The sequence below is a fragment of the Amphiprion ocellaris genome, chromosome 1, assembly GCF_022539595.1.
Source record: "Amphiprion ocellaris isolate individual 3 ecotype Okinawa chromosome 1, ASM2253959v1, whole genome shotgun sequence".
Taxonomy (NCBI): Eukaryota; Metazoa; Chordata; class Actinopteri; family Pomacentridae; genus Amphiprion; species Amphiprion ocellaris.
The window spans coordinates 42,675,415-42,690,194 of NC_072766.1; positions in this window are offsets into that span (position 1 = coordinate 42,675,415).

The following is a 14,780-nucleotide window of genomic DNA, read 5'->3' on the forward strand; positions in this document are numbered from 1 at the left end:
CTCCTCTCTCTCTCTCTCTCTCTCTCTCTCTCTCTCTCTCTCTCTCTTCTCTCCCTCTCTCTCTCTCTCTCTCTCTCTCTCTCTCTCTCTCCCTCCCTCCCTCTCCCTCCCTCTCTCTCTCTCTCTCTCTCTCTCTCTCCCTCCCTCCCTCCCTCTCTCTCTCTCTCTCCCTCTCTCCCTCTCTCTCCCTCTCTCTCTCTCTCTCTCTCCCTCCCTCCCTCCCTCCCTCCCTCTCCCTCCCTCTCCCTCTCTCTCTCTCTCTCTCTCCCTCCCTCCCTCCCTCCCTCCCTCCCTCTCTCTCTCTCTCTCTCTCTCTCTCTCTCTCTCTCTCTCTCTCTCCCTCTCTCTCTCTCTCTCTCTCTCTCCCTCTCTCCCTCTCCCTCCCTCTCTCTCTCTCTCTCTCCCTCCCTCCCTCCCTCCCTCCCTCCCTCCCTCTCTCTCTCTCTCTCTCCCTCTCTCTCTCTCTCTCTCTCTCTCTCTCTCTCTCTCTCCCTCCCTCCCTCTCTCTCTCTCTCTAAAACCAGTCTAAACCCTGTCTAAAACCAGGCCACAACCAGTCTAAACCCAGGCTAAAACCAGGCCACAACAAGTCTAAAACCAGTCTAAACCCAGTCTAAACCAGTCTAAGCCCAGTCTAAGCCAGTCTAAAACAGGCTCTGGTTTGTGATGTCAGCACACAGTGACGTTTCTTGTGACTCCCGGAGAGTTTGAGACGAGGCCGGCGGTGGCGTCATGTTGGGTTTCCTCCAGTGAAAGTTAGGAGTGGTCGTCATGGTTACTGAGAAGTTGACCGTCCAGCTGTGATCGAACAGATGAACGTCTGCCAGCGACCGAGGTAGGAAAGCAAGTACAGATAAGGTGAGTGTTTTTGTCGCGGCGAGGAATTCCCTGGACGTCACATCAAACAGGAAAAACAGCTGCTGGTGACTCATGAAGCTGTTACACACGGATCCCAACATCTGTTTCTGTGTTCAGGAGATCCACGGGGATCCATGCATGACTCAGCAGGACCTTTAGAAAATACACACCTCATCCTGGAGGAGCTCTTATTGATTTTCCAAGCCATGGTCAGTTTATTCTGACTTTTGTGAAAATAATTTCTATTAAAAAACACAAAACAGATTTCTGCAAAGTAATGTCAAACAATGTGAGATACAAAAGGCAAAAGATTAAAGCTGCAGCCAGTTGATCTAGAAGTCATTAACGGATGATCTGAGGTCAATGATTGGAGAATGAAGACTCCTGGATCTGAAGGTCCAGTCTCTGGTGGATCAGAACTCCTGGATAGAACTACACCATGAAGACTGAAGAACCAAGAAACTCTGAAAAAAGATTGTTGAAAAGCATCAGTCAGGACGATACAAGAACATTTAAAGTTCCTGAAGATCTCCTGGAGTCCAGTTAAATCCATCATTAAGAAATGGAAGGAAGATGGAACATGAATAAATCTGACTAGAGCAGGACGTCCTCAAGACCTGAGAGACTAGAGAGGGAGGCCACCAAGACTCCTATGACTCCTCTGAAGGAGAAAGAGACTAGAGAGGGAGGCCACCAAGACTCCTATGACTCCTCTGAAGGAGAAAGAGACTAGAGAGGGAGGCCACCAAGACTCCTATGACTCCTCTGAAGGAGAAAGAGACTAGAGAGGGAGGCCACCAGGACTCCTATGACTCCTCTGAAGGAGAAAGAGACTAGAGAGGGAGGCCACCGAGACTCCTATGACTCCTCTGAAGGAGAAAGAGACTAGAGAGGGAGGCCACCAGGACTCCTATGACTCCTCTGAAGGAGAAAGAGACTAGAGAGGGAGGCCACCGAGACTCCTATGACTCCTCTGAAGGAGAAAGAGACTAGAGAGGGAGGCCACCAGGACTCCTATGACTCCTCTGAAGGAGAAAGAGACTAGAGAGGGAGGCCACCGAGACTCCTATGACTCCTCTGAAGGAGAAAGAGACTAGAGAGGGAGGCCACCAGGACTCCTATGACTCCTCTGAAGGAGAAAGAGACTAGAGAGGGAGGCCACCGAGACTCCTATGACTCCTCTGAAGGAGAAAGAGACTAGAGAGGGAGGCCACCAGGACTCCTATGACTCCTCTGAAGGAGAAAGAGACTAGCGAGGGAGGCCACCAAGACTCCTATGACTCCTCTGAAGGAGAAAGAGACTAGAGAGGGAGGCCACCAGGACTCCTATGACTCCTCTGAAGGAGAAAGAGACTAGAGAGGGAGGCCACCGAGACTCCTATGACTCCTCTGAAGGAGAAAGAGACTAGAGAGGGAGGCCACCAGGACTCCTATGACTCCTCTGAAGGAGAAAGAGACTAGAGAGGGAGGCCACCGAGACTCCTATGACTCCTCTGAAGGAGAAAGAGACTAGAGAGGGAGGCCACCAGGACTCCTATGACTCCTCTGAAGGAGAAAGAGACTAGAGAGGGAGGCCACCGAGACTCCTATGACTCCTCTGAAGGAGAAAGAGACTAGAGAGGGAGGCCACCAGGACTCCTATGACTCCTCTGAAGGAGAAAGAGACTAGAGAGGGAGGCCACCGAGACTCCTATGACTCCTCTGAAGAAGAAAGAGACTAGAGAGGGAGGCCACCAGGACTCCTATGACTCCTCTGAAGGAGAAAGAGACTAGCGAGGGAGGCCACCAGGACTCCTATGACTCCTCTGAAGGAGAAAGAGACTAGAGAGGGAGGCCACCAAGACTCCTATGACTAGACAAGACAGAGTAGTTCTAATCAATTATACGCAAACATTTATTAACTAATGCCACAATCAAACAATAAACAACAACAGACAGTGAATAAATGAAAGAATAAATGCAGATAAACTAATTAACTGATCGTCACTGGAAGCAGTTAGTAGAATGGTGATGAATGTGGAATTTGAAATTGGTAAACTAATTGTAATTAGTAAATGCAGCCGTTTAGCAGAAGGAAAGTGAACCTGCCTGGCCTTCAGGAGGTGGAGGCAGCAGGATGTGGAGCTGAGATGATCTGCTGGATGAGATGTTCAGGAACACAGAGACCAGGAGGAACTTTGGCAGGTTTGTGCTGCAGAAGTGAAGCTGAAGTAAAAACACAGAGAGTCAAAGCTCATAGTTATCAAGAAAATATTCAGGCCAGGACCAAGTCTAAGACAAGTTTAAAACCAGTCCAAAAATAGGCATGGTGGTGGCAGCATCATGATATGAAGCGTGGTGGTGGCAGCATCATGATGTGAAGCACGGTGGTGGCAGCATCATGATGTGAAGCACGGTGGTGGCAGCATCATGATGTGAAGCACGGTGGTGGCAGCATCATGATGTGAAGCACGGTGGTGGCAACATCATGATGTGAAGCACGGTGGTGGCAGCATCATGATGTGAAGGCCACCGAGACTCCTATGACTCCTCTGAAGGAGAAAGAGACTAGAGAGGGAGGCCACCAGGACTCCTATGACTCCTCTGAAGGAGAAAGAGGACTAGAGAGGGAGGCCACCGAGACTCCTATGACTCCTCTGAAGGAGAAAGAGACTAGAGAGGGAGGCCCACCAGGACTCCTATGACTCCTCTGAAGGAGAAAGAGACTAGAGAGGGAGGCCACCGAGACTCCTATGACTCCTCTGAAGGAGAAAGAGACTAGAGAGGGGAGGCCACCAGGACTCCTATGACTCCTCTGAAGGAGAAAGAGACTAGAGAGGGAGGCCACCGAGACTCCTATGACTCCTCTGAAGGAGAAGAGACTAGAGAGGGAGGCCACCAGGACTCCTATGACTCCTCTGAAGGAGAAAGAGACTAGCGAGGGAGGCCACCAGGACTCCTATGACTCCTCTGAAGGAGAAAGAGACTAGAGAGGGAGGCCACCAAGACTCTCTATGACTAGACAAGACAGTGTAGTTCTAATCAATTATACGCAAACATTTATTAACTAATGCCACAATCAAACAATAAACAACAACAGACAGTGAATAAATGAAAGAATAAATGCAGATAAACTAATTAACTGATCGTCACTGGAAGCAGTTAGTAGAATGGTGATGAATGTGGAATTTGAAATTGGTAAACTAATTGTAATTAGTAAATGCAGCCGTTTAGCAGAAGGAAAGTGAACCTGCCTGGCCTTCAGGAGGTGGAGGCAGCAGGATGTGGAGCTGAGATGATCTGCTGGATGAGATGTTCAGGAACACAGAGACCAGGAGGAACTTTGGCAGGTTTGTGCTGCAGAAGTGAAGCTGAAGTAAAAACACAGAGAGTCAAAGCTCATAGTTATCAAGAAAATATTCAGGCCAGGACCAAGTCTAAGACAAGTTTAAAACCAGTCCAAAAATAGGCATGGTGGTGGCAGCATCATGATATGAAGCGTGGTGGTGGCAGCATCATGATGTGAAGCACGGTGGTGGCAGCATCATGATGTGAAGCACGGTGGTGGCAGCATCATGATGTGAAGCACGGTGGTGGCAGCATCATGATGTGAAGCACGGTGGTGGCAGCATCATGATGTGAAGCACGGTGGTGGCAGCATCATGATGTGAAGCACGGTGGTGGCAACATCATGATGTGAAGCACGGTGGTGGCAGCATCATGGTGTTCCTCAGCAGCAGGTCCTGGAAGGCTTGTAAAGGTAGAGGGTAAATGAAGTCCTGGAGGACAACCTGATGATGAGATGTGGAGAAGATCAGTTTTCCATCCAGACGATGAGTCCAAGCAAACAGACAAACAGACCTGAATCCTACAGAGAATGTGAAAAGTTTTGTTCCCTCAGGAACCCTGAGGAACCTGACAGAGTTTGATTGGAGCAGAACGTTCAGATGTTCAGACTGATCAAACCAACAGGATCAAAGCTGAATCTTCTGGTGAATCCTTCCAGAAACCTCCTGAACCCTGGACCATGACCTTCTGAACCCTGGACCATGACCTTCTGTACCCTGGACCATGACCTCCTGAACCCTGGACCATGACCTTCTGAACCCTGGACCATGACCTTCTGAACCCTGGACCATGACCTTCTGAACCCTGGACCATGACCTTCCTGTTGGAGAGCAGCATGAGAGAGAAGATGAGTGGTTGAACTTTAATGACTTTCATACATGTGGTTCTAGATACACCTGACACTCCTTCATTCCACTTCCAGCTTCCTCTGATGCAAACAGAGTGTGAATTCCTTCCCTCTGCTGGTTTACGGAGCCTCCTGGTGTTCCTGTCACCATGGAAACGCTCCACTTCCTGTCTAATGAAAGAACAACACAGTCCACTTCCTGCTCTGGGCCTCAGTGAGTCATGAGGATGCAAACCTGGCAGCAACACCTTAGCAACAGCACACCAGCTACACAACACTACACAATGCTACAGAGCTACACAACACTACACAACGCTACACAACGCTAGACAATGCTACACAATGCTAGATAACGCTACACAATGTTACACAACGCTACAGAGCTACACAATGCTAGACAATGCCACACAACATTACACAAGCGAACAGAGCTAAACAACGCTACACAATGCTACACAACGCTACACAATGCTACGGAGCTACACAATGCTAGACAAAGCTACACAACGCTAAACAATGCTACAGAGCTACACAATGCTACACAGCGCTAGACAATGCTACACAACACTACAGTGCTACACAATGCTACACAATGCTACACAACGCTAGACAATGCTACACAACACTACAGAGCTACACAATGCTACACAATGCTACACAATGCTACACAACGCTACAGAGCTACACAACACTACACAATGCTACAATGCTACACAACGGTACTGTGCTACACGCTACAATGCTACACAACGCTACACAATGCTACACAGTGCTACACAACGCTACACAATGCTACTATGCTACACAATGCTAGACAATGCTACACAATGCTACACAATGCTACAATGCTACGCAACGCTACACAACGCTACTACGCTACACAATGCTACACAATCCTACACAATACTACAATGCTACGCAACGCTACACAACGCTACTACGCTAAACAACGCTACAATGCTACACAACGCTACAATGCTGCAATGCTACACAACGCTACACAACGCTACAGAGCTACACAACGCTACAGAGCTACACAACGCTACACAACGCTACACAACGCTACACAACGCTACAGAGCTACACAACGCTACAGAGCTACACAACGCTACAGAGCTACACAACGCTACAGAGCTACACAACAACAGCCCCAGGCCTCCATCGGTCCACTAGTTTCTGGGATTCCTTCACATCCAGGATCCCTCATACTGACGTGTTTGCAGTTGTAGTGGTTTGTATCTCTTCTGGTTGTTTCATGTCTCTTTGTGACTGTTTTGTGTGTCATTTTGTATTTTATGTGTCTTTTTATGATTGTTTTGTACCTGTTTGTGGTCATGTTGTGTCTCTTTGTGGTTGTTTTGCATCTTTTTGTTCTTTTTTGTGTCTTTTTTGGTTGTTTTGTGTCTCTTTGTGGTTGTTTGTGTCTTTTTTTTGGTTATTTTGCACTTCTTTATGATTGTTGTGTGTCTGTTTTTGTTTGTTTCATGTCTTTTTGTTGTTTTTGCATATTTTTTGGTGGATTTGTGATTCTGTAGTTGTTTTGTGTCTGTTTGTGGTTGTTTTGTGCCTCTGGTGTTTTGTGTGTCTTTATGATTGTTGTGTGTCTCTTTGTGGTGGTTGTGTGTCTCTTTGTGGTGGTTTTGTGTCTCTTTGTGGTGGTTTTGTGTCTCTGGGGCTTTGTGAGTCTTTATGATTGTTTTATGTCTCTTTGTGGTGGTTTTGTGTCTCTGTAGTTGTTTTGTGTCTCATTGTGGTTGCTTTGTGTGTCTTTGTGGTTGTTTTGTGTGTCTTTGTTGTGTTTGTTTGTGTCTTTGATGCATGTGTTAAAATATCTGTGTTCATGCTTGATTTTAAAGGGAAAAACATACTTTTAGGTTTTTGTAGAAAACTTTTTAAACGCTTTTCTTCTTCTCGGTATCAGAACGGTTTAATAAGGATCTAAAAATATGATCTTCTGCTGTAAACTAAAAGTTTTCTGGAGGAAACTCTGATCAGTTTTCTGAGGAAACCTCCATGAAATCAGTGAGTGGCTTTTGTTGGAATCAGAGGAAATCCCTTTGAACCGAGGAAAGATAAGAAACTCTGCAGAAAACAAGGAAAAGTCAAATCACTTCCACTTACTGAAATGAAGCCAAACTTCTAATTTATGAAACTAGATCACACTTTTAGGTGTCAAACATTATTCTGATGTTTGACATAATAATGTGAAAATGGTCGTTTGTGTTTTTAGTGTTATCGGGTGTTCAGATACAGAACTGCATTCAAAAGTAAATAAGAAGAAAATAAACATGTAAATAAACAGTAAAAACTGTTAAAAACTGGTTTAAAAACTGAGACTGAGACATTCAAAGGCTGTAAAATAACTGCTGAAACCTGTCGGATAATAAATGAATTTAGTAAAATTGTGAGCTTTAATTGTATGTTCTTAATTTTATAGTCAAATGTTGTAAAAGAATAAATTGCCATTTGAAAAAATAAAGATTTCTGATGCAGTTAACATTTAATTGAGTGTTTTTTTCTTAGGTTTTACCTGTTAGTACCTGTAATTTAACACAAATAATCTGTAAAATAACAGTAAACTATTTTTTAAAAATTGTTTAAAAGTAAAATTTTTTACAGTGTAATTCCTTTAACTCCTGTAGTTTGTTGAATGAATAAAATCTGATTAAAAGTAATTCAAAATTGCTTATTTTTAACTTACTTTTAACTTTATTTTGTTATTTATTAATGCAAAAACTGATCTACTTGTTAATTTTTTAATCAGTTTTCAGCTTTTAAACTTATTGACCTGCATTCTGCTGTTAGTTCTTATTCCGTTTCATCCATATTTCATCTAAATAAATAACTTTTCTTCAACTTTTACTGTTTTATTACCAGAGAGACGCAGAATTTAGACAGTTTTTAAATTAGAACTTTTCTCAAACTGATTAAGTGATTCATTTAAAGCGGTAACTGTTCATTTCTACTGCAGATTCATCGACTTCAGCTGCATAAGTTTGATTATTTATTATTGCAGAAACTGATCTAATTGTTCATTTTAATCAATCAATCAAACTTTATTTGTATAGCACTTTTTATACAATAAAATTGCACCACAGAGTGCTTTACAACATTAAAAACATTGAATGAAAAACCAAAACACACAACTGCACACACACACACGCATATACACACACACACACACACACACACACACACACACACACACACACATACACACACACATACATACACACACATACACACACACACACACACACACACACCCATACATACACAGACACACACTCCCACCACTGCTGTAGGGAGACATGGCATGGCACCGACGATTGTGGAAAACGCCTCCATTGGGGTCGTCCACACTGGGAGGAGTCGCAGGCCATGACCACTGGGGGCGCCGGCACCCAGACCCACAGACCCCCAGACCCTGACAGACAGGGGGACCCCACACGGAGGTGGGGAGCCCCCCAACCAGCCGGGCCGAGGGGACCCATGGACAGCACCCCCAGCAGCAGACCACATACAGGACCCAGTGTAGAGAACTCTCCTGAGGAAACACTGGAGTTAAATAACTAAAAATGTAAAACTATAAGATACAATAAAAGACCTATAACATAAGTAAAAAGGTGAAAGGTTAAAAGAGTAAAAATACATAAGGAAATAAATAGAAAATGATAAGAACATAAAGATTTAAGAGGTTAGTTAAAAGCCTGATTAAAAAGGTGAGTCTTTAACCTTCTTTTAAAATATCAACAGTCTCTGCAGTCCTGAGGTTCTCCAGCAGCTGTTCCACAGACGGAGGCCATAGTGGCTAAATGCTGCCTCACCGTGGGTTTTTGTCCTGGCTTGTGGTCTGGATAAAAGGCCACTGCCAGAGGACCTCAGGATCCGCGAGGGTCGATATGTTAAAAGGAGATCAGATAAATAAGAAGGCACAAGGCCGTTAAGACATTTAAAAACTAATAAAAGAACCTTAAAATCGATCCTAAAGCAGACGGGGAGCCAATGCAGCGACTTTAAAACTGGTGTAATGTGTTCCCGCCCTTCATCAGTCTTCAGCTTTTAAACTCCGTGAACCTGCAATCTGCTGTTAATTTTTAAATTTCTTTTGTTTTGTCCAAAGATCTCAGTTTAGTGTCCCAGAGGAGGAAGAAATCAGAAAATATTCACATTTATGAACTAAAATTACACTATTTAGACTGTTTTTATCTTTACTAAAGTATTCTCAAACTACAGAAACATATAACTTACTCAGGATGATCAAAAATATGAAGAGTTTCCAGAGAAACGGGGATTCTTAAGTGGAAAACTCATTTGTAGAGCTTTTAGAGCAGAAACGATTCACTGGAGCTGCAGGTTTTATGGTTTCTACATCGGACTTTGTGTTTTCTTATTTGTCTTTTACCTGTGAAGTGTCTTTGAGTGGCCAGAAAATAAAATGTATTATGATTATTTATTATTATTAAAAAGACTGATGCAAACTGTTGCATTAATTGAGTATTTTTCAGCAGGTTTTTGGGCATTTCTTCCAGAAGCAGAACACTGAATGGATCTAGAAGTTAAATACAGATAATGGAGCATCTAGACAGCAGTAATGTGAACGTTTTTCATGCAGTTTGCAGATTAAAGGGTTTGATTATCCCCCTGATGACTAAAACAAGGATATCAAAGCCTGAAGGTAATTTCCCTTTTGTCATTTCAGTTCATTTCCAGTTTAAAGTTGGTCTGTTTCCGCATCAACGGCGACACCAAACACCAGACAGCTGAGGTCAGTATCTGCAGCCGGCAGCGCATGAGTTGCATCGGCTGAGCGACCGGCTGCGGACGCTGAGTCATCTGCTGCTCTAAATCCAGGTAGCTCACCTTTATACCGAGGGGGCGGAGCCTGCGGTTGCATTGCATCACTTGAGAGGAAGTCAGCAGCCTGAGGAATGTGCAGATCAAGGAAACTACAGAGGATCTGCTAAATGTCAGCAAGTTCTGCACAATTTTAGTTACTTTGGGAAATTTATGACTCATTTCAGACAAATTTTGAGTCAAACTGGAGAGATTTTAGTCATTCTGGACAATGATTTGGCATTTTTTAGTGAGTTTTCAAATCGGTTAGGACAGAAATCGAGTCACTGAACAAATTTGAAGTCGTTTCACTTGTCAGCCAGTATTCTGGTTCATCCTCAGACATTCATGCTACATCTAGAAATGTCTTCAACATGCAGCCCCATATTATAATACTTCCACCTCCGTGCCTCACTGTCAGGACTATGCATCCACTGTGGTAGTCCTGGTCAGATTCACACCAAACATGCTGGACTTTTTGGAGATTTTGAGTAATTTTCGACAAATTTTGAGTCAATTTAGACAATTTTTTGAGTCATTTTGGACATTTTGGTTTTCAAACTCTTGTGTGATGTTGTTCTTTGGATGTTCTCCTGCTGGAATATTCCTCTTCTTCATCTGGTCAGCCAGTATTCTGTTTCATCCTCAGATATTCATGCTGCATCTAGAAATGTCATCAGCATGCAGCCCCAAATTATAATACTTCCACCTCCATGCTTCACTGTCAGGACTATGCATCCACTGTGGTAGTCCTGGTCATATTCACACCAAAAATGCTGGACTTTTTGGAGATTTTTAATCATTTTAGAATTTTTTGAGTCATTTTGGACATTTTGGTTAGCAACGTTTCACCTCGTAGTTTTTCTTGTTGGGAATCTACCCGAAGTAAGGAAAACAATTTGTAAGGAAATGTAGAGAAACTGCAGTGTGCCAGGAAGTCAGACTAGTTCCTGGATGGTGTTGACTGTCAGATGATGTAAATATTGAACTAAAAAGAAGCTACTTTAGCTGGATTAACACATGCTAGCTGTTTAATCAAATTCCGTTTGTTTATGAGACACATTAGCCAACCTGAGTCGGTCAAAAGGCAACAGAAATATGTGCAAAAAGCAAGACAGAAAACAGGATAAGAACTTGTAAAATCAATATGAAATCATAAAAAGCAAATAAATGTATAAAATAAAATATACCTAAAGTTCTAAAATATTTAGACCACCAAACCAGTCCACATCTAAAAACTTTTCATGAAACGGGGTCCTGTTTTTGTCTCAGTAATGCTGCATTTCCTTGTGTGTAACACCAGGGGGTGGAGTTTAAATGAACTGACAGCATTATGCGTCAAACAAAGCTGTGTGGAAACGAGTCCTTTGAAGCAGTAGAATTACTGAATATGTTTGCCTCTAATTTGCTCCTGCTAGCTGTGTTAGCATGTTTAGCTTGAGCTGTATGTGGCTAACGTCTGCTAACAACATTCAGGCAGCAGGTGAAAAAAATATACCATTTGAAAAGCAAGACATGAAACAAATGTTCAGCGTTTTGGAGGCCCATCCATCACCCCAACTTTTTACTACGGCCATTAGAGGGCGCCGTCACCTCCTGGAAACCAGTATCAAAGTACCAAAAACTGCAGTTCCTCAAACGTCCACCCGAGTTTCTTCTTCATAGAAACCTGATGGTCTCTGAGCTACAAGGACCCGTCCATCCACCCCGACCTCCTCCCTGCTCCAGTGATTTATTTACAGGTTACTAAATGATACAAACACAAAACAGCATTTATGTTACCTGGAAAACTGTGCCTAAAAGAACTGGGGAACTGAACTGTGAATGTGAAACCAGCCTCATTGTGCATCAGACTGCTGGAGTCACCGTGATGGGTGGTTTTATGATTGATGGAAGCAAACCAGGTCACTAGGAATGTCCCTGAAACTTTGCCGGCTCGTCTGGATGTTTGACAGAAAGTCCCACAGCCTGTTCGACGTGTCTGCTTCATGTTTATCAGTGCTGGGAATCGAGCCTGATAAAGAGGAGTGTGCTTTAAACAAAGAGATCAAATCTGCAGTGCAGTCAAACATACATCTTTTAATTCCGTAGTTGTTGAACCACTGAAAACATCTGAGACAGCTGGATGGGGTTCCTTCAGTCCTTCAGATGTCCACCTTTATTTCTTCTCAGCATGGAGGAAACCAGAATCCATCAATTTCTGCTCACATCTCCTCACAATCTTCACATTATTTATTGCTTGTGTTGCTCTTTCTTTTTCTTTAAACATCATAAAGGTTCTGTTGGGTTCAGCTCAAGATTCTCACTGTCCAGGTCCTGGTTCCACTCAGTTCTAGTGGAGAAGCTCTTGATGTTCTTTAGATGTTCTCCTGCTGGAATATTCCTCATCTTTCAGCTCCTGGTCAGCCAGTATTCTGGTTTATCCTCATCTGGAAATGTCCTCTGTCAACTGTCAGGACTACGCATCCACTGTGGTAGTCCTGGTCAGGTTCTCACCAAACATCTGGACTCCATCTGAGTCCAACTCATTGATCTTCATCTGACCAAAGAATGTTCTCCAACATCCATCAGGCTTCTTCTCATGTTCTTCAGCAAACTTTCATCTGGAAGTTTAGTTCTGAGCAGCAACCAGGTTTAGTTCTGGTCCTCCATCCATAGAGGTTGATGTTCTGAAGGTTCCTTCACACTGTCTGAGCTTCACACTAACTCTGGTTTCCACGGAGAACCCCTGAGCCAAGTCTGAAGCAGCTGCTGTTTGTTTTTACAGCTGGATTGTGGAAGTAGTTCACTGTCTGTGGAGTCATTTTAGGAGCTCTGATTAGTGGAACTATGAGTCCTTCTAGACCTCCTGATTAGTGGTACTATGACTCCCTCTAGACCTCCTGATTAGTGGAACTATGACTCCTTCTAGACCTCCTGATTAGTGGAACTATGACTCCTTCTAGACCTCCTGATTAGTGGAACTATGACTCCTTCTAGACCTCCTGATTAGTGGAACTATGACTCCTTCTAGACCTCCTGATTAGTGGTACTATGACTCCTTCTAGACCTCCTGATTAGTGGAACTATGACTCCTTCTAGACCTCCTGATTAGTGGTACTATGACTCCCTCTAGACCTCCTGATTAGTGGAACTATGACTCCTTCTAGACCTCCTGATTAGTGGAACTATGACTCCTTCTAGACCTCCTGATTAGTGGTACTATGACTCCCTCTAGACCTCCTGATTAGTGGAACTATGACTCCTTCTAGACCTCCTGATTAGTGGAACTATGACTCCTTCTAGACCTCCTGATTAGTGGTACTATGACTCCTTCTAGACCTCCTGATTAGTGGTACTATGACTCCCTCTAGACCTCCTGATTAGTGGAACTATGACTCCTTCTAGACCTCCTGATTAGTGGTACTATGACTCCTTCTAGACCTCCTGATTAGTGGAACTATGACTCCTTCTAGACCTCCTGATGAGTGGTTCTATGACTCCTATGACTTTTCCATGTGGAGCCATGATTCAGACATAGACCCAGTCCATAGGTCCAGGACTGAGAAAGTTCTGCTGTTCTCAGCTCATTTTAGAACCATGTTCATCAGTCAGACTGGTTGGAATCACAGCTTTGGCTGCTTTCTGAACTCTTTGTCATTGTTGATTCATCAAATGAAATTCTCTGCTGCTAAACTTCAAAATACTTCATCTCCTGAGTGCTGACACAGTTGTGAGTTGTTTTATTTTGAAGAGGTGTTCCTGCTGCTGTAGACTGTGTGCAGCTACAAAAACATGAAATTGGTTTATTTGTGTTTCAGAAAACTTTTCCAGCACCAAGAAGTGAAAGTGAGAAAGCTGTTGTGGTTCTAATTTCAGGCTGCAGATGCTTTTATTGCAGCGGGTTCAGAGGAGGAGGGCTCTGTTGCATCGCAACTGGATCACAAGGTTCACTCAGTGTTTGGTTTTATTTATCCAAGCAACCGGTGAGCTTCCAGATAGAGGGAAGCTTGGAGGACCGACATTCCTGCTGCTGGTGTCAGCACACAGAAACAGCCAAGAGACGGAGGAAACTCCTATGAAATGACCTAAAAGCTGCTGCTGCTATGAGTTAAAAACAGAAACACAGCAGGATTACACTAATAGTGTACGTGCAGAGTGTGATTCACGTGTGTGATGTCATGCAGCACATTAACACAACTCCGTGATGTCAGTCTTACATTTATCTGTTCCATGTGGCTGCATGACAGAGAAATAAATCAAAATCTGCATCTATAATTACACCACTGTTCTAAAGTTTGGGTCACCCAGATAATTTCATGTTTGCCATGAAAACTCCCACTTTTATCCATGTGCTAACATAACTGCACAAGGGTTTTCTAATCATCAATGAGCCTTTCAACACCATTAGCTAACACAATGTAGCATTAGAACACAGGAGTGATGGTTGCTGGAAATGTTCCTCTGTACCTCTATGGAGATATTCCATTAAAAATCAGCTGTTTCCAGCTACAATAGTCATTTACCACATTAACAATGTCTACACTGGATTTATCATTCATTTAATGGTATCTTCATTGAAAAAAAAATGTTCTTTCTAAAGTAAGGACATTTCAAAGTGAACCCAAACTTTTGAACCGTAGTTTAATAACATACAGTAAAATACTGTAAAAAAAAAATACAGTAAAAATATATTAAAAATATAACAAAAATCCAGTAAAAAAACTATAAAAAATATAATAAAAATGCAGTAAAAATACAATAAAAATACAGTAAAATATAATAAAAATACAGTAAAAATATAATAAAAACACAATAAAAATACAGTAAAAATGTAATAAAAACAGTGAAAATATAATAAAAAATACAGTAAAAATATATTAATAAAATAAAAATACAGTAAAAATACAGTAAAATTCCAATCCTGTATTTT